Source organism: Drosophila hydei, unplaced genomic scaffold (assembly GCF_003285905.1).
Source record: "Drosophila hydei strain 15085-1641.00,03,60 unplaced genomic scaffold, DhydRS2 tig00000237-arrow-arrow-pilon, whole genome shotgun sequence".
NCBI lineage: Eukaryota > Metazoa > Arthropoda > Insecta > Diptera > Drosophilidae > Drosophila > Drosophila hydei.
The window spans coordinates 2,206,049-2,231,072 of NW_022045691.1; the positions used below are offsets into that span (position 1 = coordinate 2,206,049).

General features: G+C 39.4%; 1 protein-coding gene across 1 annotated transcript in view; it reads right to left on the reverse strand.

Moving 5' to 3' along the window:
• The window catches only part of LOC111604861 (voltage-dependent T-type calcium channel subunit alpha-1G), a 116,339-nt gene extending 92,072 nt beyond the window's left edge, over window positions 1-24,267 (reverse strand). The window contains exons 1-2 of the mRNA XM_023323098.2: window positions 24,166-24,267; window positions 21,930-21,932 (exon numbers count right to left, since the gene is read on the reverse strand). The gene's annotated coding sequence lies outside the window, so the exon portion shown is untranslated. The remainder of the gene's footprint in view (window positions 1-21,929; window positions 21,933-24,165) is intronic.
• Between the last annotated feature and the right edge of the window lie 757 nt (window positions 24,268-25,024).

Genomic DNA, 25,024 nt, shown 5'->3' on the forward strand with positions numbered 1-25,024 from the left:
TTACTTTAAGCGACAGTTAAAGCTGCTGCTACATTTTATCTGTCATTTAAATTGATTTCGTATAAACATTTGATAGAGCTCTTCGTCCTCAAAAACGTGTCTGCCAGCTCAACTGCCTTCAACCTGTAAGCTCAAACCCGCACCTCTTCGAGCTAATCTAGCTGTCAGCATTTAGCATTCAGTTTAGCTGCCTTTTAAATATAACTTAACCTAACAAATATTTTCAGCAGATACTTGACAGAGTTTTTTGTTGTTTCTATTTGATTTTCAATGGCTTTGTTTAGCTTCAGCTCAATCTGCATGCTAAGACTGCACTTGACTTAAACTTGTCTGAACTTTTGATTAGTTGTCCCTCAAAGTGCTGGTATATATACAGATAAAGCTGCATGTCAAGACTAACAAGGCAAATTAACTGCATGTTAAATTTTGCAATTTCGATGTCAACCTTTACAAGCATACATATTTAATTTCAATTAATTTTAAATTTCTTTCTGATTTGACTTAACAAGTAGTTTGACTTGCTGTTAAATATGTGACATTAACTAAGATATCAATCAATTTATTAAACTGCCAGTAATATTTGAAACAGTCAGCACAGGTAGGTGTTAAACATTTGACAGCTGACACTGAATTGAAATTCAGTTTAATTTCTCATTCATTGCACTGTTAACATCTGATCCCTAGGTCAACAGTTAATACAACTGTGCGAGGGAGATGGCGCTAGCAGTGCGCGAGGGAGCAAGACAACGTGAGCTTGACAAATACTGCAGACACACGAGATGAAAGCGTTTTTAAAAAGCCATGCGACAACTTGAGCCAGAAATAAAACACAGACTCCAAGCACGCGCCAGATCTAAACACCCTAGAACCACCCTCGGTCCACCCTCTTCTATATCCTGTAAAAGCAAAGAACAAACAGCTGACAAATGCGTTGTCCGATGGCGTCTAATTTGTTTTTCTTGCAAGTTTCATTTGGAAAGCAGCACAAGTGGGACTAGGGGATGGAGGTAGGGGATAGGGGGTAGGGGGTAGCAAAAGTAAGACCAAACTAACCCAATACCCAAACCACTGCCTCTCAGTGCTGTGGGTCGCAGCAACAGTTTGTTGAATAAGCAGCTGGACTGCAGGAGGCGGGTGGGGGGAGGGCTGTCTCGCTTAGGGGTTGCACCTACACAAAAAACGAAAGCAGCAGCAGCAATGGAATACAAACGCTTGGACAATGTGTTTATTTAGGATAACTTTACTGCCTGTTTTTCGTTTTGTTGTGATGACAATTGTTTGCGTGGGGGATTGTTGAGCGGTTGGGATGGGGTCGGGAGTTGGGGTTGTGGCTAGGGGTAGTCCAAGAGATCCAGCGCACAGACAAAGCGGCGAACGAAACATACAAAAAATATTGTTGCCCTTACCCCACACCTCACACCCCTGCCACGCCCACTGTAGCTTAACCCTCTAATGTCGCCTCGCGCCCCCATGCAAAGCTGCTTCAAGCAAATTGTGCGACCTTTTGCTTTTGTTGTTGTTGCAGCATTTTATTGTTGCGGCAAATTAATAAGCGCGCAGCCGACGTCGCCGCTGGCGTCGCAGTCGCCGCACATAAATCAGCGCAAGCAAAAAAAAAACGTAAAAATAAATAAAAAAAAAAAAATAAAAAGAAAGAAATCACAGTAATTAATTAGTGTGTGTGTGTGTGTGCTGGCTCATAAATTAATTGCCGCCTGTGCCTTGTGCCACGCCCCCGTCAACACGCCTTGCGCTGCGAGCCCACGCGGCAGCCACTTAATCAGAGATTTTTTTTCAAAGTTGCTTTTATTTCATTCAGTGTGTGTGTGTGTGCGTGTGTGTGTGTTTACTTTCAGTTGCCACCTTCCTCTTCTTCCACTTTGAGCTCACATAAATAACGAAGGAAAGCAGAGGCAAAAGAAAAAACAAATAAATGATATCCCTTTCAAATGGCTGACAGCCAGCTGGCTGCTATGTGATTCCTGCACTTCAGCTTTCAACGGCCAACCAATTGAGGCTCACTGAAGGGAAGTGGAAGAGGGGGGCGAGGGTTAATATATTCAAATGAATTGTAAATTGAAAGCTGAATTCAGATGAAATATATTCGATAGTTGCTTAATTAATAATTGAATGCAAAATAAAATAATTAATTGGCCAAAGCAAATCAATTTGTGATGTGGCCAAAGCATGGATCAGTTTGCAATAAAAGTGGGTAAAATAAATGAGCAGAATATAATTTAGGAATAATAAATGTTCAATTAATTAAACTTTGAATGAGCTAAAAATATTTATTTTCCACTCTCTCGCGTTCTCTTCCTTTTCGTTTCTCGCTTCCTCACTCTCCTCACTGTCGCAATTACTATCTTTCTCTCTCTCTCTTTCTCTTTTCTCATCTTATTGCATACCTCTCTCTGTCCCTCTTTCTCTTGCTTCATCTCTTCTCCCCCCTCTCCTTCTCTATTTTAAGTTCTCTCTATTTATCCATTTGTGCGTCGAGAAACTAATTTGCAACCCAAATATCCTCCTTTACATCATTCCCCATGCACTTACCGAAGCCTTTGACTTGTAATTTGCAGCTGCTTTAAGCAATTACCAGAAGCTCCACAAAAATGTGTAAAAGCGGAAATAAATAAAACGTTGGCTAATTCAGAAGCTGCCCTTCGCCTAAGATCATTAGCGCTACCTAATTGGCCAGCTATACACACACATGAGTACATAAGAGAGAGAGGGAGAGAGCGAAAGAGAGAGATACATATAGATATTTTGGGGCAACTTGGCAAACCAAAATCATCTCAGCTAACATGCAATGCCTAACCCTACCCCAATCTCAACCCCAGCCCCTGCTTGGCCGCCTGTTGTGGAGCAGCAGGTGGCACAGACAGCGCGCCTCGAGCCAAACTCTTCGGCTTTGAGTTATGGCAGCAGCGTACGTACATGTGGCAGAATCTTTTGGTCCACCACCAGCTCCTGCTGCTGCTGCTGCTGCTGTTCAGCTTATCTTTAAGCCTCTCTGCCACGTCTCTTGTTCACCTGCTGCTTCGCCTCTGTGTCCAAGACTCGCGTGTGTGTCCATGAAAATCTGACACGCATAAATTTTGTAACTGCCTCCGCTACACTCGACTAACGGGCAAAAAAACGGAAACGGAAACGGAAACAGCGTAAAACGGAAGCGCATGTCTAACAACTTTCCCAGCAGCAAAATTCGCAGAGTCGCGCCAAATATGATTAGCGCCGCACGGCAAGTGGCCATCAGCTTGCACAAAGGGGCAGCGAGAGAGAGAAAGAGAAGGTAACATGTTCCAGCTGACGGGCAGCATATGCAGCTAGCCACACACACACTCGCACAAGCAGAAACGAACAGGATTTGGTTGGACTATTAAGATTGGGTTCAGCTTTCGAGCAACAAACTAGTCTGCACCCTCTGTCCCTTTCCCACTTCCTCTTAACTCACTATCCTCACACTCTCTCTTCGTCTCCTTCTCACAAACAGCTTGAATTGTTGCCAAGACGTAGCTAGTTCACTTCCATTTGTGCAAATCCATTGGGTAACATGTATATGAAGTGCAATGGGGTATATTGCATTATATGTGAACACATGCATCACATTCCAATTAATTGACGCAGTATGTTACTGGACCTGTTCTTGCCACCTATTATTTATACCCTGTTTTGTTTGTTTAGGATATTTGGCCCAGCCTAACAAACAATATTTTTCACATGGCATCTGTTAGTCGAGTGCTTTTTAACATACAGGCGCCTCATAATACTGACTCTTTCAACGCAAAGAGGGTATATATGTATGTTGTATATATGTACAAGATGCCCGTAGAGTATCTAACACACTTCCAACTGCCAGCTCTCATGTATAACTGAAAATTGCACACTATTGCACACTATTCAAATTATAACAGGGTAGCTGCAAGTCGTGCATATGCATAATAGTTATTCGCTCGTGATTGCCTTTATCCCTTTTATGTATTGTTTTTGTTGTTGTTGCGGTTGTTGTTACTCTTCTCCGTGTTGTTTGCCTACTTTTAGTGTTTACCCAGCGTCGCATAAAAATAGCACAGCAGCAATCGCTGTCGCTGCTAGCGTCGCAGTCGCCCCATTGCATTATGCGGTTGTCGCCTGCGGTCTGCGGCTGCCTCTTTTTCACTTCACTCTACCCACCTCCTTTGCAGCGCTGCGCTGCCGGCTGCCTGCTGTGTGTTTTGTCGTCTGCGTAAAGGCTTAAAGTATTACAGTTACAGTTACAGCTAGTAAGCCATACCCCTCGCTCTACATGGCACATTGCTGTTGTCGCTCTGCTCGCTCCCTAGAAAGACTAAGCCAAATGTTGACGACGACGTTTGCAGCTGCTTTTGGATTTCGCTTTCGCTTTCGCTTTGCTCAGCGCAATATGAGCAACTTTGTTTTTATTTTTGCTGTTGTTGTTGTTGGCTGTTGACTGCTGCTCGCAACAAATTGCTGTAAGCTGTGAAACTAATCCCTCTACTCCGCCATTATGCCCAACTCTCAAGCTGTCTCACTCTTACTCTTGTGCTCGACTACTTTAGCGGATTAGTTTTGAATATATATGTATGTGTGTACATTATTTTTTTGTTGGCGACCATTTGACTTGCTTATGACTACAGTTTTATTTACTGTCTTCGTGGTGCTGTTGCGCTCTCACTCGCTCCCCTTATTTATGTATGTTCCCTTTTTTCGGTATTTTCTGATCACGTGCTTCGCGCCATTTCGTGCAAATTTCTATTGCATACTTTTAAGCGGCCTCTAATAAGCAACTCAATGGCAAATTGCCGCTGTTGCTGTAGTTGTAGTTGTAGTTGTTGTTGCTGCGGTATTTACATAAAAAAGGCGTTCACACTGCATTCGCATAAATTTCAGTTAAGTGCTTTAAATAAATTTGTGCTTTGTTTAGACTTCTATGGCTCGATTTTAAGTTTGCTTCGGAACAAATTCTTATTGTACCGTTGGAGATGATTATCTCGAAGAGGCACTATCTAAGGATTTTCTATTGATTTGTATAATCTATATTCTATGAATCGAAATTAGTATTTATAAAATCATATGATATATAGCTTTCTAATCTGTCTACTAGAGCAATATACGTATGTACATACATGAATATACATATATACCCTACATAGTCGCCAATACCCATTAAGAGTGCTCTTGTCGGGAATGCCTGACTAACAAAAATTTTTGCTCATTTTTGGGGTAATAAATGAGGTCTACACAGTTGGTTATCTTAAAAATCTATGAATGATACTCTGAAAATCAATTTTTAACAAGATATAGTTATTTATATATAAACATTAATTCGTTTTCTAGGGTATCTGCGAGTCGGTGCAGCTTTTCTTAAGCTTGATAACTTGGCCACAAAATGTGTAAACAGCGAAAAGAGGTCGCTTTATCGCGTTGACTGTCAATGCCAAGCTGATGGCTGTTGACAAGAGGCAAGTGGTGCATGTGGTGCATGTCGGGCATGTGGGGCATGTGGTAAGCTGCAACCACAAAAGCAGCAGCAGCAGCAGCAGCAACAACAACAAAGTCAGGTGAGGGGCAGGTGTATAGAATGGCTGCCACGACGGCAATGATGATGACGATGACAGCTCAAGTTGTCGCTGTTTATTGTGTGTGCCACGCCCACCTACCTCCCGCTCCTACCTTTACGATTTGCTTTCAATTTCATTTTGTGCATTTCCGTCAAGCGGAAATTCGCGTAAATTCGCCGGCATGTCCAAAAAGGCGAAGGCGGGGGCGTGTGGTGCTTGGCGTGTGGCGTGGGAGGCGACGAGAGGCTTGGGCAGTTTGTCGTGCCGGAAGTTGATGCAAGTCTAGAAACAAGTGCCAAATGCCGGAAGCACAAAGGCACAGCACACTAAATGAAACAGTGGAATGGAACACACACGAGCAGTAAGAGAGAGAGAGAGGAAGGGAGAGCGAGAAAGACAGAGATGACAGAGCGAGTCGCAGTCAAATGGATTTTGTCCACCTAGACTTTGCGTCGCATTGGAACTGGTTCCGGAGCTAGTTCGCCAATTGCTTTACGGATTCAATGAGCTGAACATAATGTGCTCGCCAGTTGATTGGACTGACGCGCTTAGAGGTCTTAAGTGTTGTTGGTAATGCGATAAGAAAGTTTTAAAGACGAATGCGAGAAGCGACTGTGAAACACGACTGAAATGAAGCGGAAAAGGAACAACAAATATATTTTCATGAATTTGAATTATTTAAGAAAGATTTGTGTACATAGAACGGATAGTTTTACAAACTAAAAGCCAAAATAAATTTCAAATGAAAAGCAAGGAAAATTCTTTCATCCTTAACTCTTGCAGATGATATAGCTAATAGGTAGACGACTTAAAGGTTTCTTACAACTTGAACCAGCTACGAACTATAGTTAAGACATAAAAACTTTCCCCTTCAACTTGATGCTAGCTGCTTAAACTAGCAAGACACAGTCAGAGCAGCAAAGTGTGGCTTAGATAGAGGCTGACCCAACAAGAGTGAGACGATTTGTGATAGAAATACTTTGGCAATTGTGCAAGTTATCGATAACATTTGGCTGTGGAAATGCTGAATATGATTTGCCATTCATGAGTAAGTTGTCTTAAATCTCTTAAAATATAACCAAATTCCGAATCAGTTATAATCGTGAAGACTGTATTCATAACATGTCTTCAGAGCACACGCAAATCATCTCAGAGTCAAAAAACCAAAGCATTAGCAAGTTCCATTGAATCATAAATCAACATCCAGTTAGAAACTGTTCCGAACTGAAGAAAAGACGGAAGTCACAGCAGCTAGTTGGGAAGTTGGGCAACAGAAACGAACGAGACGTCAGGGTAGCTGCGCTGTGAGCAAAGCTGATGAATGAAACGATATTTCATTCACAATGTCTTATAAGTAGCTTTGATATAGAACTAGCAACAATGTGAGATATCATATTATTGCAATTTCTAATGCTATGGCTGCTATTTGGTCAGTTGATGCCCAACTCCTGCTGTGTTGTCTCTCTCTCTCTCTCTCCCTCTCTGTCTCTCACAATTCAACCAACTCATCTTGTCTATTTACAATTGGCCTCACCCATATATATTGCTCTATCGAACCGAGTTTCTGCCAGCTGCTGTTGCATTTAGCTCTAGCCAAGCACTCGGTTGGGCGTTATAAATAGCTGCAGCAGGTGGCAGCAGGGGGTGGTTGGGGGCAGGGCTTAGGTTGAGAGCCACTTAAACTCGATTTGTCGCCATCACGTGGCCAATTAGCACGCAATGCACATAAAAAGAGAGCAGAATATAAAACAAACAAGCAAAAGCCAAACAAAGCACAAAATAGAAATAAGCAAATGCCAGCACGTAGACCCGCTCTATCAGCTCAGACGCTGCCTAAGCTCCCACCCCCAGTCTGGGTCCTGTTGCATGTCTGCTGGTCGTTCGACCGGACAGAAGTGTCGGAGTCGCATATCGAGGCACTTCAATCACTTCATCATAACCCAGCTGAGGCCAAAACGTAGGCAACATAAAAACGCCGAATGGAAATACGCAAATGAAATTGGGCATAAACTGCAGAGAGAGAGAGGCGGAGAGAGGTGCGAGAGGGGGCGGTTGGATTGACCAAAGCTTAACTGGGCGATCTATTGGGGTTACTTGAACCTAATGGCTAAATAACAAATAAAAATTGAGTGAATTGCCAGCAGAGGGCACTGGCAAGGGGCGACAGTATGAAAAGGGCAGCACGACAGGCCGGAGCCGGAATGAAGTCAAGGGAAAGAGCTTATCTTTGCCAAAGGAATCATTGAAGAGGCTTAAAATTGAAAAGCAGAAAAAATTGTAAGGGATTACAGAAAGATCTAACGACGAAGGGTAAAGATAGAGAGAGAGAGAAGCAGAAGAGAGAAGGCTAATAGAGCTGGAAGGAAATCTACTCATCCAACAAAGATGAAAGCAATTGTACATGGATTACAGATAAGTTCTGTAGCTGATACTCCTGCATCTACTGGCAGAGAGAAGCCGAAAGAGTAAAAGCTAGAAGGGAGAAGCGAAGCAAAGCAGTAACAAAAATGAAAGCAAGCATGAAAAGTGGGAAGTTAGAAGCGAGAAGCGATAGAGTAGAGTAGACAGAGCAGCGCGACAGCTGCTAGCGAGCAGAAAAGAAAGAAGCGAACAGCAATGAAAAGTGCAGCGAGAAGCTGCTGCAACTTATCTTTTAAGTATTTCTAACATTTAACTTGATCACACTGATCACAGTTTGCAGTCAGCATTTCCTAGTCCACTTCCGTTACCACTTCCCGCTACTCCCTGCTGGCACTCAGCCGCCATTGCCTTTAGCTGTGGGCCATTGTCTCGCCTCTACGCCAAATGTATGCCAAGTGGCAAGAAGCCGCGAAGGCTTTTGGCATAATGAGCCACTGCCTGACTGAGACACCAACAACCACCCCCCACCGCACCATCAAGGCCTCGACAATTGTTTCGACCTTGGCTGAAAGACCTATCCTAAACAGAAAGCGCCCCGCGCTCAATCCTCGTGCCTTTCCGCTTCACATTCGTTTTTATGTTGAGTTTTCATAATTTTTCCCATTTGTATAAAATTCGCATATCTCCGGCCCATTTAACAGTCGAGTGGGCGTGGCAGCAGACATTAAAAGAGCTTTGCGCCTCCGCCCAGCCTGCGCACCTGACAATAAAATTAATTAAAATTCAATAAATTGACGCCCAAATGAAACATTCAAAACGAAAAGCGGAGCTCAACATTCAAATGGAAATCCGCTCAGGGCTCAGGGCTCGGTGCTCGGTGCTCGGTGCTCGGGACCAACGGGGCTGGCTGGGGTATATTTACATTTCAGCGCTTGATGCCCTGATGGCATCTGCGAGGGGGCAGGAGCGGCAAGGGGCGTAGAATCCATAGCGAGGCAATGCCGGGTGTCAGCTTATGTTAATGCTCAATTACAATTGTTGTCCTTGTTTGAGTTTCAGCTGAAATTCAAAGTATTCCCCTGGGTCCTGCAGCCGTGCCGGCGGTGGGGCAGGCTGCCTGACTGGAGCACGAGATAGGTGCAAATGTATTTACATTGCGCTTGAAAGCGAATCCAATTGTTGCCCTAGCAAAGGCAAGCTCTCAATTGCCTTCCGTTTTATGATTATTGAATGACAATTAAATGATATCAGCTTCTAGCTGAGACTGAATTCAATTCAGTGAACTTTTCCGTTTTCACATTACTTTGCAAGCGGAAAATTAGCAGAAAAGCTAAGTTTTCAGTTAGTTCCAAAGTATCTAGCACGCTTTAATATGTTGACGATGCTTGAAACGAAAGTTGATGAAAGTTTTGAGATTTCTAAAAAAGAATTTTCTCATATTATGAAAAAATTTGAGACTTAAGACATTTTTGAAAATATTTCCCGACAATTTTAAAAGTTTTATTGAAAATTGTAATTGAATTGCTTAAGCATTTTTAATTAAAATTTTAAAAATTTATTTGAAAATTTTTGAAAAATTTATTTGAACTTTTTTTTTAAATATTCTAAAAAAATTTCCTGAAAATTTTAAACATATTTTAAAATTTTATTTAACATAAATTTTTTGAAAACTTCATTTGAGAATTTTATTTAAAATTTTTTTTAATTTTATTTGAAATTATTTTTAAATTTTATTTTAAAATTTTTGAAAACTTTATTTGAAAATTTTTAAAATTTTATTTTAGAATTGTTGAAAACTACACTTAAAAAATTGTTTAAAATGTTTTTGAATTTTTTTTTAAATTTTACTTAAATTTGAATTGAAAATTTAAAAAATTTTTTTTCTGATATGTATTGAAAATTTTATTAATTTCGCATAAAAATAAAAATGAAATATAGAATCAAATCCATGACTAAAGGAACTAGTTCCGTTTTAAAAGAGCTGAGAAGACTTGAGCTCAAGATCTAAAGGCACGGGAAATGGAGAAATTGAGAATTAAATTGAAATGCTTTTGAGTTTCTTCAAAGAATTCTTTCATATCATATCACATTGCCCATGGGCATGTTATTTGGTTCACAAAGTATTCCAAAATTCCACGGCGGCACACAGAAAGACATGGATAGTTCATTTGGTAACGCCACTTAGGCTTATTATTTGCAACGTTTGCCCTTGACTAGTTGTATATCAGTGCGCATCGTTACACTTAAGCCCCAACCCATTCCAGCCCATTCCAGCTCGACGCAGCCCCTGCCTCGACAATCAACAGTATGCTAGTTCATTGTTATTTATAAATTGTTGTTACTGTTGTTGTTGTTGCCCAATCGAAGTGCCAATAAATTTAGAGCGTCATAGACAGACCCAGAGCCAGCGCCGCCCTCTTGCAACACTGCCACGGCCCCTCGCCCACCGTGGCAATTGCGGGGGCTCATAAACAAAACACTCGGCAGTGCACGGGTAATAAACAGCAACAGCGGAACAAGTGTGAACGCTCCAGTAGGGAGTGCCCAACGAGGAGATAGCCTCGATAGATGCGTAAAGAGCTGAAAACTCCGATAGGTATTCATTGGTGTTAAAACGTATCAGTGATTTGGCGCTAGCTTAGTCGAGTTATGCTTAGAAAATTAAGACTAGAGTCATAGAACTGACCGTAGGACGGGCGGATGGAAAGAGCCACGGAGCAACGGTAGGACGGACGGAAGGAGGCGCGGGATGAAAGCTGGGAAAGGAAGGACCATAGATGGACCAATAGATGGCAGAGCAAAAGAAAACACAGATACTGGAAGGGACGGACGGACAGATTAACAGACAGACAGACGGTGAATCGGGCGCTGGAACGAGCAAGGACAGACGTACGAGCCGTCGGAGAAACTTAAGGACCTATGCATAGATGCGGGCATAGTAGACAACTGTCAACTACAACCACCGTGCTGTCGACAGCGCAGCATGCCCTGTTCAGTCATTTTCATGTAGGGTATACAAAGTTTAGCAGACAGCAATGAATTATTTTTATTTCGTACGATTCTTTTTGAGGGTTCGAGGGTTGCACAAACTAGAGTGGGTTATGAGAGCCAAAAGCAAATGCAGGTAGCTTTTGATACAAAAAGTAAATATATAAACAAATAAATGGCAAAAAAAAGTGCATTGAAGTGTTGGCACAGATAGTCAAAGGGGTTGCCCAGGAGGGGCTGGGGTTATGTGTCAGGGCTAAAGGCTTGCCGCTTGGTGGGGCAGTAGCAGCCGCAACGAGACTTTGCCTCATAGGCAGCGCTCATAATGATGTTATTGTTGTTCTTATTGTGGCAGAGGCATACGCCAGCAAATTGAATTGTTTGGCAAAAGCAATAAGAGCGAGAGAGAGGGGAGAGACAGCAGCAGAGGCAGAGGGTGGCAGCTCAGCTGACAGCGAAATCAACAAGCAGGCAGGCTACTCTGCTGCTCGCTGTGTGTGCGCGTGGGTGCAAGTTCTTGTGGCAACAGTTGTCCCAACGAAATGCCAACATTCTCACACACACACACGCACACCACACTTGGCTAACAAAGTTAGGCAAAAAGCAAAACAAAAGCAAAATAAAAAAAACGAGAAAATTCTTTTGACAACAACAAGCGCAAAAGAAGGAAATTGAAAAGCCTGCAAATGCCTGTGGTGCGGGTCTTTATGGGGGCTGCATGTGTATACGATTGTCACACACACACACACACACACACACACACACACACGCACACGCACGCACACATAGAGTAGCTACGTCTCAGTTTCGATTTGTGAGTTTTGAACAAACTTTTTTTTGCTTGGCGACAAAGGCATTTCGAGAGCTTTTCTTTGTTTATATGTGTTGTGTATGTGTTGTGTGTGTTGTGTGTGTTGTGTGTGTTGTGTGTGTTATGTGTGTTGTGCGTGTTGTGTGTGTTGTGTGTGTTGTGTGTGTTGTGTGTGTTGTGTGTGTTGTGTGTGTTATGGGTGTGTCTTGTGTGTGCGCTTTGCGTGTGTTTGTTTGTGTTTTTCTCTTGTGGAATTGAACTTTGCTGGCTAAGCAGCGCGTTACTAATTTGAGGAAGCAATGCGTTTGCCCAAAAGCAGGCAACGCGCTTCAAAAGAAAATGGCTCTACAGTGAACACTCGACATGTGGCACATTTCGAGCGGTTGTTATTTAAATTTCCAAGCATTCATGAAACTGAAAAGGCGTTCAGCAGACAGCCTTAATCTGACTCAGTAGGCACTGAACTGCAGCTAATCAATCAGTTGATCATTTAAGGAATCAATCAGTCAGTCAATCAGTTATCAATTTACCTTTGAGTCGGTAAGTCATCACTTAGACAGGCAAACAGGTCATCAGTCTGTCATCAATCAAGTCACTAGTTATCAGTCAAGCCATCGAGTAGACTTCAGTCAATCATTCATCAGTCACTCATTCACTAATCTATAAGTCGGTCAAGCAGACAGCAAATCATCAATCAGTCAGTCATTTAAGTACTAAATCAGACCACTACCTGTCATTTAGTTAGTCAATCAACCAATCAGTCTGTCAATCATCAGTCAATCAAGCATAAATCAAGCACTAGTCAATCAGTCAATCCTTCAATCAGTCAATCAGGCATCAATCAGTTACTTAATCAGTCAATCTGCCATCAATCAAGCACTTAATTAGTCAATCAAGCGACAATCAATCACTTCATCAGTCAATCAGTCATCAACTAGTCAGTAAATCGTTCATCGGTCAGCCAATTAGGCATAAATTAATCAATCAGCCCATCAATCAGCCAGTCAAACTGACGTCAATCAGTCAATCAGTCATCAATCTGCCATTGTTTGCTGTCATTTGTCAATTAGTCAATCATTCAACCAGTCAATCATTCAACCAGTCAATCATTCAACCAGTCAATCATTCAACCAGTCAATCATTCAACCAGTCAATCATTCCACCAGTCAATCAATAAACCATTCATTCATTCACATAATACATTCACTCTGTCGCACTTTGCCCGTTTCCCATCTGTTTCATTGCATTCCCCTTTAGTGTTGACCTATTTCTATCAATGAAACACTTTGGAATGGCACACGAAACGTTTCATTCCGGCAGACTTAACATCTAATCAGGCTTTACGCTTGCTGCCGTCAGTGAAGCTAGAACCCAAACATATTTCCCTTTTCTGCCAATAGAGGAATAACCGAAAAGAAATCATTCAGTGCAATTCAAGCTTGGCCCACACGCCCCGCTGTGGCAAGGACTCGCAACGATCCTGTCTGAAACATTGGTTGACCATATTTTGACAACTGTTACCGCAAAAACAAATAGAACTAAAAATGCCATAAAAAATGAAGGGAAAAAGGTGGGACGTGGGCGTGGACGTGGGCGTTTGTGGTGCAGAGAAGCAGAAGAAACAAAAAATTGCTCGGCCAGCTGCGGCATGTGGCATGTGGCATGTGGCATCCACTTGTGGTTATTGTTGTCAGAACTTTTGCTTTTTGCGTACTTGCGCCACTTGCTGGCTGTTATTTTAACCAGCCAAATGTGTACGTGTGTGTGTGTGAGTGTGTGCGTGTGTGTGAGTGTGTGCGTGTGTGTGAGTGTGTGTGTGTGTGTGTGAGCTGGCCAAGGCTTACAAATCGGGGGCAAGGCAAAGAAAAACAAGAATTACTTTTATGTTTAACTTGCGGAATGTTAAATACTCTAGCAGAAACTGTTATAAGCTGTTATACTGCTATTAGATAATGTTCTCTTTGAAACTGATATTAACTGTTATCATTCTAGCAAACTGTTATATACTTAAACTGTTATAAGCAGTTCTACTGCTTCTCTTAGCAAACCTATATCTATCTCATAAGCTGTTCTACTGCTGAACGCTGTCATGAAATATTAGAAAGTATTATACTGACTTAAGCTGTTATACTCATATTAGATATTCCACAGTAATAAACCGTTATATACTTTATAACTGTTCTACTCATAGATTAAAACATGAGCTTCAATATAGATGTTATCTGTTATACTGTTATAAAGGTTATATTGTTATACTTTCACTAACTATTTTACTGCTAACAAATTTGTAGAGTTCTGTACTGTTATACTGATACTGTTATACGAGTATAAACTGTTATACAATATTCTGTAATGCTGATATTGGTTAATGTGCTTTAATTAACTGTTATATCATTTTCATGACTGTTATAATTATCATAGCATGTCGTTATAGACTGTTATATTAGCCTCCCACTGTAGAGCGCCATAATCCACAACTCCACAATTCCTATTTGACACTTATCATAATGGAATATGCTTCATTGGGTTAAGGAAGAGATAAGGTTTTTGGCAGCTATGTTGTCTAGGCTGTCAAAGCTGTATAACAGATTGTTTCATTAGAAGCTAGCTGTCAGCCTGTCCTTTAGCAATATTTATCTATAAACGTCTGAATCTACTTTAACTCGTTATGATCGATGGTTGCTGTGCCTGTTATTTGCTTATCTATGGGCAAGTGCTCTACGACAGTGTTCGAACAACGATTTTTGTATAACAAAAACGTTTTTGATGCACTTTTATGTTTGATTAGCTCCAAAGAGACGTTTGACATTGTTGAAGAAAAGTCGAAATTGTTTTCGAATTTTCTAGAATTTTGTTGTAGTATAACAGTTTGTATAACAGCAGAAGTCTCTCTCTCTTCGAGTCTGCTGTGCTTGAGTTGAGCCAAGTCACATACAAACTTGCATTCCCTTAGCCCATTCCCAATTACCCGAGGTTTCAGATAAGCTTCAATCACTCTGCAGTCCGTATTTGAATTTGAATTTGAATTTGTCTAACTTCTCAGTCATATATCATTATCCATTCGGAAGGGGTTGGCAAAGTTACATCCAAGTTGTGCTCTCATCTGCATCTCTGTCTGTCTCTGTTGCTATAGCACACATCTATTGTCAGTTAAATTTAATTAACAAGCTCAAAAATGAAAACTTTTCGAAAACTTTACCTGCGCGATAGGTGAGCTCGTGCTGGGGGCTGTAGCACAGGTGGGCCAGAGACGAGGCGGAAGCCTGTGCAAAGTTGTTTTATATGTAAGCATTTCGGCTGGAATAGTTGCTCGAACAAGTTGTACGCATTTCGTTTGATCTGCCACCGCGAAAAACATTTCAATGAAAGCAGAAGAGAAAAAAACAAAAATCCGAAATTCTCAACGAGCAACGGCAAAAAAATGCGAGAAATTAAAATTCATAAGCTGTCTGCGTGGCGCCATCTATGTGACGGCGGGGGTAGCTTCAACATTTTCGCTGACATATTTTGCAAAGGCGTTTAAAGGGGCGAGCTGAGGGCGTGGGCGAGTTAGCTGACGCTGCAGAGTGTGCTCCCTCTCACTCCCACCCACTCTCTCCCACTCTCTCCCCCTCTCTTTCGCTCACTCTAAAGGGCTCTGCTTGAAAAATTCATAGCGCTGCGCCTGTTGGAGGCTGGCAAAAAGTTTTGCACAAAACAAAAATACAAACACACGCAGCCACACACACACACACACACGCACACCTCTGCACGGCTGTATTTAGAGCCTGGCCCTGGGTGCAAAGGCCAATTTTGAGTTTGAATATTTGAGCTGCTAATTAAAATGTATTCGCGGTTAACAAAACGTGCGCACACCAAAAAGAAAACAACAACAACAAGAGAGCGCACCCCGAAATATAGCAAATGCCCCCAGCCCCCAGCCCCCAGCTACGGCTCCAACTCTGGCAGCAGGCGAGAAAATGAGCTTAGCAGCAAAAAGAGAAAAAAAACTTTTCACAGGCTTCGCATTGAAGCCGCAAATAAACACAAAAATGTAATTGCAAGCAAATTCGTGTGTGCGTGTGCGTGTGCGTGTGTGTGTGTGTGTATGTGTCAGTGGCAATGCCAATCATTTACAGTTACAATTACAATTACAATTACAGCAACAGTTCCAGTTCCAGTTACAGTTCCAGTTACACATGGCCGCACAAACGACAAACAAGAAAATGGCAATGCAGCAGCAGCAGAGGCGGGCACAGCACAGGGGTTGGCTGTGTGTGTGTGTGTGTGTGTGTCAGGAGGGGCTAGGGATAGTCAGAGAGTGGGCTTTACATCAAGCCGCTGCAGTTACAATGGCCAAGCTGTCCAAGCAAGAGACAAGCCGACTGACAGTCAGACAGAGCGTAACAGCCTGTGGCAAGTGGGCTCAGGGGCTGAGGGGCTGCTGGCTGCGAAGCTGGCCAGTTGACAACAGCTTGACATTCAGTTGGCAGAGCATGTTGCATCATTTAACTACAAGCGGAAATATGCTGCCATATTGAATTGGCAAAAGACACAATGCAATCCACTGCAGCTGAGCTAAGCAACTGAGAGTCGAAGCATATATAACGAGCAGAGATTGCAAGTGGAGTGTGCGTGTGTGTGTGTGTGTTGTATAGGGCTGAAAGAGTGTTGCAACGAGTAAGGAACGTGTAAAAGGGAAACTGATAAATGAGCTAAAGGAAAGTCACAGGTAACGTAAGGATAACTGCATATGACCAAGACATATCGCTCGCTCTTCAACCTTAGCCAGCCTCCAGCTCAGCTCCAGTCGAGCTCACCAGCAGAGCCTTTGGCGAGCATCAGCAAACAGACGAGTCCCAGGCACTGCAGACAAGCATAGCGCAACTATTTAATCCACGTCCCCATGGCCCATGCCCCCTCTTTATTTGGGCCCCCAGTCGTCAGAGATGCGCTTCTTCGTCTCATCAGCGTGCAGTTAGATGTGGCGAATGCGGGATCATGGGCCAAGCGACGGCATTGGCTAAATGACATGGCATATTTCAAGGTAAAAAATACCAGCAAATACCAGAAAATACCAGCAAAGAAGAAGAAGAAGAGGAAAACAACTTTTTAACGAATTGCTTTGCACCAGCTGCAAAATTCAGCTCCCCCCCCCCCCTCACGCTGTTGGCAAATTCTAATTGTGTAATTAATGAATTGCCTCTCATGCAACCAGCCACCCACTGAGCCACCCCAACCGTGGGCAAGTCGCCCCACCTGACCCGCATTTGGCATAATTTTCATCCACTGGCCAACGAACCACATGGGACGTTAATTGAAATGCTCGTTGGGTGGCTGCGTCCTTGAGATCGCCAGCCTCCAGAAAAGAGAAAAACAAATACCAAACGGGTCGAGCCCTAGGGAGTGAACGACTACACGCATACCCTATGTCAATACGCATTTCTAATTAGCAGTTTGCCTTGACACCAAAACTAATTATGAATGCATAACTTGATCGACTAGAATATACCCTGTGCATACTAGAGTATACCTTAAACTGAGTACAGCGTAAGCTTTAGTTATAGTTTTAATATATAGCAGCTTTGTATCGTGCTATATCATGCCAATGACCGACTTGAGTATACCCTATACTTATAATAATGACATTATGCTCGAGTAGTCTATGCCCAACGCACATAGAGTATATATCCTAAAGATTGTTTCATAGAACTAGTAATTCTAGTGATTCTGACAGACTAGAAGATACCCTATGCTAATTATAACATACACATGTCCAATTATATGCTATGTCTATATGGATACACCATTGCATATTTTACAGTTATAACTGTAGTATTTTAAAATATGTCAAAATGTTAAGTATGACTGACTAGAATATACCCTATACCATTTGCTAACATATGAATTTCCGATCTTCTGGCACTCTATAAATGTTTACCTAGAGTATACAACTTTAACAGAGTATAAGCTCAACTGGATAATACCCTATACTAAAGCTAAGCTCAGTCAGCTCTACGCGATGCTATTTTATGGCAACTTAACTTTGCGCATTAGGAAAAGAATATGTAAAAGCGCATATTTCAGTCGGATACATCCGCTTTCAATATTCCTTAATTTTTGTAACTAACTGCAGCAAGTACCGCTGCACTTGCATTTAACCACGCCGCTGCGAGTGCAGCACCAAAAGTTGACTCTATTAATTGAACATATTCAAGAGCGAGGGAAAGACGGGAAGAGTGGAAAGTGAAGAAAGTGAGAGAGGCGGAAAAAGAGAAAGGAATATGAGAGACAGAGAGAGTTAAGTATAAAGAGAAAGAGAGTGACAGAGAGAGAGAGAGAGAGAGAGAAAGAGAGAGAGAGAGAGAGAGAGAGAGAGATATCTAAATGGAAAAATGCTGACAAACGTTACCAAAACTTGGAAGATTTCTCCAACACAATATCTTGAGAGCTAATTGCATAACACTCAATCAAGCTCAAGGTGGTCACATAATTTATAGATCTATTTTTAGCTCAGCACAACAATGATTAAACTAGAAAATATAGTGTTAGTAACGCTCAATTTTTATTGCCATTTATCTATCCATAGAGCACTTCAAATGGAGCTTACTAGCTGAAGTCTAGCCAGATTTGTCTAACTGAACTTGATATTTTTACTAACAAATTGTCTTTAACAATTTCCATATCATTGCTGTTGCATAAGATGATTAACTACCCGATTTATGCGACAAAATGTTAAAGTTGAATAAGAGCAGGTCTATAGATAAGCCGAATTTCTAGTCTCTAGCAACCATAGACAGCATGCAGCTCACCAAAATCTCTTTTCAAGGCTGTAAGAAGTTGCTTAAAACAACTTGAATTGTGAGCTAACTGATTGAACGAAAGGAATTCAACAAATATTTAACCGAAATCTCGCCAAGCTGCAGCTGGCCTATATATCTGATGTATACAGTTTGATATGATGATATCTGATATATTATCTCTATATATATCATATATATTTGCAATATCCACTTCAAAGTTTTAGAGTTTTTCGAAAAGCTTTTGAACTTTCTGAAGGAGCTTTTGCTAGGCGCAGCTTTTGAGTTTGTGAATTGTGGCAAATGCTTGAGGCAACCCACGCATAACCAGCTACAACCAGTGCAATGCACTTGCCCTCTCTCTCTCTCTCTCTCTGTCTCTCTCACTATCTCGCTCTTTCTCTATCTCTCCCAGTCTTTGGCTCTCTGTTTACAATTGCTGCTAGTTAATTTATTTGAAAATCCATTTGTTACCTTTGGCTCGACTCTGTTTACATCTACGCCCCGATATCGACATATACGATATATATATATAAATATATGTATGTATGTATGTATGTATATAGTATATGTACACACGATTTTGCCTTTATTTTCGTCGTGCGTTTTACATTTACCGTTAATTCAATTTGCCTGCTAAAAATTTTGCTACGCTTCACTCTTAGACATATGTATGTATATCGTATATGTATATCGTATATATATTTTGGTTAAATCTTAGAGTTAATTTAAATAAACAACAGCAACAATTGAATTGTTTATGTAAATTTGCTAACCAAATTCAATTTCAAATTCAAAATCAAATTCTTTAACAATACAATTATTTGTATAAATCGTCTCGCTCTCTCTCTCCCTCTATACACATAGATCTATATATATATATATAAATTCCACAAAATTAGTTCATCTTGAGTTTATCAAAGTTCAACTAGATTTATTTTCTCTTCTATCTATATGCATATCTATGCCAACTAGAGTCTATGAAGAAATTGGATTTTTCCAGTTCGATTTATAGCAGAATTTTGATTAATAATTTGTTTATAAGAGATTTAATGGACTGCTTAAGAGTTCATACCATAAAGATATATAAATATATGAATAATCAAATGTCTAGAACTCAATGTTGTCTGCATAGGCAAATCTATTGTTATTCTTGGTGAGAAAAGAGTTGCTATACATTTATGATCACAATATATATTCATATATACGATATACGATATATTTACGATACATATATATATATGCATGTGATATAGGCACAGTATGTAGACGATATATACATGATATTTACGTACGATTAACATTCAAATAGTAGATATGATTTATATACGATTTATTTACGATATATGCTTTTATTTACGATATATGCTTTTGATGTGTGATATATAAACGATATGCATCTAACACATACGATAGGTAGTACGATATATTAACCTTTACCATGTATACACGATATATACAAAGTATATTTACAATATATAGAAATACGATATATAGAAGTTATTATATATATTTGAATATATAATATAATCTATAATATATAATCTATAATAATATAACCTATAATAAATATATTTTGTAGATTTTTTTAAATTTATTTATTTACGATATAGCGTCATATGTGGTATATATTGTATGTGTAAACGATATTTATACATTGCATACGATATATTTACAGTAGACAATATACATACACTAAATATATACGATATATGTATAATACATGATTTTTCAGTCTCATAATTAGTTTGCATAAGGCATATACATATACAGATATATATATATATATATATATATATAGTGAGAGGGAGTATTATATCGAAATTCGAAGTCGAACTACAATTCGAATTCTTGATTTCAATAAAAAATTTCATAAATATTTGAGCGAAAATTGGCTTCGAAGTTATTCCCAAGCCAAAACACTTCCAACTTAGTTATATTTATCTAAACTAAACTATAGATAACGCCAATGATAATGACAATAGTAATGATAAAACTATTGATAAAACTACTATAAAAAGTTAACAAATTTCTAATGCATTTTAAATATCTCGAGAACCGAGAATAATTGAATTAACATGTCTAGCTCTAGATTTTGATGTGAATGGGATCTATATATATAGATATATAGACAGCTATACATTTATATAGAGCCAAGTTGCATGATGAAAAGTTTTCTAGGTAAATGAGGATACCTAGATATAAAGTAATATATACCAGGCATATACCACATATACCCATATAGACTGATCTATATATACTCCCAATCTATGTTCACTCATCGGTTGCCCCGCTCCATATGAACGCAGCGATTGTTGCTAAATGAATGAAACGCTGCTGCGGCACATGGTCGAAATTCACACGTCTTGGGCATGGGGCATACATATATCAAGTGGCGGGGGCGAGAGGCGAGGGGCGAGGGGCGTGCCAGTTGGCGGGAACAATTGCCCGTTTCGAGTTAATTTAGTGAATTATCGCAAAAATCGAACAAAAAGAATTTTTCTATTTTTTCCCAATTTTTGTTATTGTTGTTTGTTTGTTGTTGTTGTTGTTGTGTTTGTTTGTTTGTTGTTGTTGCTGTTGTAGTTGTAGTTGTAGTTGTTGTGTTTGTATTTTGTTTAGCTTTAGTAAATACTTGAAAATTTAATGCCGTTTGGCCAATAATTAAGGCAGCGCGCGTTGTTCGCGTTTTCAATATTTGTGTCTTGCTCTCATTATGCACTGTTTGTGCTGCAATGGGGCGTATTGGCTGAGGCAGCTGAGCATTGTCTAAATGTCGCAAGGTTGCCAGACTTCAAGCAGTTTGAGGGTCACAGAGCGAGAGGCCTTGAGCGCAGCAGAAAGGATTCATCACAAAAATATCTTAATAAAACGCAGAAATTAGTGTTTTTTTTTTATTGGTGATAACAGTTTGAGAATCACAGTTTGGGAGTCACAGTCTTAGCTGTGCCACTTTTAAGAGTCATTGTGAGAGCGGAACTCACATTTTTCATATATATTCATAATAGATTCATGATATAAGGTGAACGAGTCTCACAGTTTGAGAGCCAGCTTAAGATTCAGATACAGTTTGAGAGCAAGCTACTTGAGCTTTACTGGCCTGCAAAGCCCAGATTGTTTGAGCTTAAATTTTAGAGCTCTCAATGAGCAGAGTTACAGTTGGACAGCCATTGAATTTGATTGAGGATTCGATATTGTTGAAGAGCTCCCAGTTTAATGTTTACAGTTTGAAATTCCTGTTAAACAGAGCTAAAGAGACTTGAGCATAGTTTGGCTATTACAGTGCCAATGTCAATGCCTCATAGGAGCAATTCGCTGTGTCACAGTTGAGTAGCTGCAGTGGCCATGCCCACTTTTTCAACGCCCACCACATTGGGTGAAACTGTACAGCGTATGCCGACGTCAAGCATACCCGAGCAGCCATATGCTTACTTGCTTTGCTTTTTATATGCCTTCCCGACCATCTTGTTGCTCTCTCCCTCTCTTTCTCTCTCTCTCGCGCATATTTGCAAATATTAATCATACGCACAGTTAGCCAAAAATTGATTTGATACAACGAAATGTACATAAATTAGTTGAAAGATTGAGCGCAGGCTGTGCAGCAGAATCAATTGAGAAAGCGCACGAAATAATGGAAAAACAAACGATTTGATGTTAAACACAAAACTCTCGACTCGAGCAACAGATGGCGCCACCCCCGCAGCCAGCCACAAGCAGGAAATCTTTCGAATCTGCAAATGAAGCAATGCGAAGCAGGAAGTGCGCCCCGAAATAAAAAGGTTAACAACAACATCAAATGGCCCAAGAAAAGAAGAAGAGGAAGACGAAAAAGCAGGGGCGAACGAACTAAGAAAAAATCTTAACCCAAATGAAATTACATTAAGCGGAAAATTTACAGTTTTATGATTCAGTTAACAGCAAAAAAAGGTTGTCCAAGACAACAAAATCAAAATTATATAATATTCATAGATATGCATCAAATCCCAGCTAAACTCTTATCAAATTTATTAAATTTCCAATTACAAAATTATTTCAATATTCTTTTCGCATCTTTCGTTACCGTTAGTAACTCCTCTGAAATTTTAGCAATTCTGTTTCATTTTCCATTCAAAATGTCTTGAAGTTTAAGAATTTGTATTAAAACCAAAAATATTTTTCAGCTTGATATCTCAATTTTGAAAACAAGCTAATATATTTAGAAACTAGAATTTTTAAGAGCTATTTCTTTTATATATATATATTTTTTTTTATTGCTTTTTTATTTGCAATCTGTCTTATACTAGACAATAAACAAATTTGTTAAAAATAATATTAAATTTATTTATATATTTAAACTAGAAATTTTTATATTTCTATACAACATTTCTATTTCCATTCAAATTCAAATATATTATTATTATATTATATTATTTTTAATTTATTTCTATTTTGTTTATTTATTTCTTTTATTTTATTTAATTTTTTTTTAATTTTATTTAATTATTTTATTTTCTTTATTTATTTTTATTTCGTATTAATTGTTTTTTTTTTTATATTATATATTTATATAAAAATTTAAATTTTGACATGTTTTTGCAAGTTTATTTATTTCTAAAAATAAAGCTGTAAAAATTTTTATTTTAGCTAAAACCAAAATTGTTTTTTTTTTCTGTTTCCATTCGGTTCCAAATTTGTGGAAGAATTGTTTCAACTAAATAGCATATTAAATATCATTTAAGGGTCTAAAGATATTTGCAATTATGTATTCAAATAGAATCTTCGAGCAGTGGGGTATAACTGACTACCGCCTGCTCATTTAGCTAAGACGTTAAATTTTAGCTGTCAAATTTATTTTTATGAATAAATGAAAGTCTTAAGTAATTCCTGGCCTCTAATAGGCATAGCAATCTAAGCTGTAACAATTAGAGCTGAATATAAAGTATAAAGCTGAAATGCCCTCTGCTGCTCATATTAACAGGGTATACACCTTCATTTACAAACATGTTTCACAGCACGGAAATAGTCGAAATGAGAGTTCGAATCCCGCACACAAGCTCTAACCGCATCTTCAAGAGAAAGAAAGCAGCTCGAATCCATAGCTTAAAAAGTTTTCGTTCCCAAAGTTTTTTTAGTTAAGTTGTTTAAGTTTTGCATTTGTGGTTTTCCCACATTTCCATGGCTTTTCTTTTGGAAATAGTTAAAATTTCGCAAATTTGAAGAAAATTCAAACTATTTTCTACTTTTGCTTGAGCCTAAAGCTTATTGATTTGCGAAGCTTGAAGAGTTTTGGCAACAATTTTTGAAATTCGAAAACATAACAAACGCAAATTTAGATCAAGGCCAAACCCAAATGAAAACTACATCCCAAAATATTTAGAGTATTTAACAAAAATGTAGACAAAGTTATTTTAATTATTTTAAAATTTTTTTTAACAAATTCGAAATATTTTTGAATTTTTGCTTTATCAACATTTTGTATGTCAAATATTCACTTAAAATATTATAAACTTTTCCAGATTTTAACGACACTGGCCTTTAGGACTTTAAATGCAGCCTTCAAACCATCAGAAGAAGAAGCAGCAGCAACAGTAGAAAACTCTAATCACAATTTAAAAAAAAATCACTCAAAAATTCAGCTGAAAATTTGTTTAAAAAAATTTTTGTTATTTTTTTCATTTCAAGAATTTACCTTTATTTGCTTTCTTTGTTCTTTGGTCTATAGCTTTCTCGCTCGCACACAACAACAAAAAATCGTATATATATATTTCTATATATATGTAGGCGTGTATATTTGTTTAATACACAAACAAACTTTGCAACTTTTAGTATTTATTTATTTTGTATCAACAAGAACCCAAAAAAAAAGACAACAAAAAAAAACAGCAACAATTTTCTTCGAGTTTTTCAATGGGCAACAAAAGAAATTTCCTTATTTTTCGCGCGCCTTTAATGATTTTCGAAAAAATTTCCAATGCGAATTTTTGATTTTAAATATTTTCTTCAAATTTTTCTAAAATCTTTGCTGCACACACACACACTCACACATGAACTGGCTCAAAAAACGTAATTTCTTGTTGTTGTTTGGTTTTGAACGCACGACTTCAAGTAACGGAACTCGAAATCGAACTCAATCGTAAATTGAACGGTACTTTGAGTTAGTTTGAGTGTTGAGCGCTTCTGATTGGCTGTCTCCAAGAAGTAACAACAACGCAATGTTATCCGCTCGGAGGCTGAACGCCTACTGGTCGAAGGCAGTCGCTGAATGCGACGTAGCGCGCCACGCAACACAACGCGTTAACATTGGCAGCGACGCCGGCAGTGGCAGTGGCAGTGGCAGCGACAGCGACAGCGGCAGCATTAGCGAACAGCGCAGCCGAAGAGCACACGATGTGCGTCGTTCTCGCTGCCACCGTCGCTGTCACAGTCGCTGCTGCTATGACTGCTGCTGCTGCTACTGCGCTTTTTAATTGCATTTCAGTTGGCAAAAAGCGCAGCAGCTTTTTGGTCTGTTGCTGCTTGTCTGCGCTTCATAAAATATTTTCCTGCTG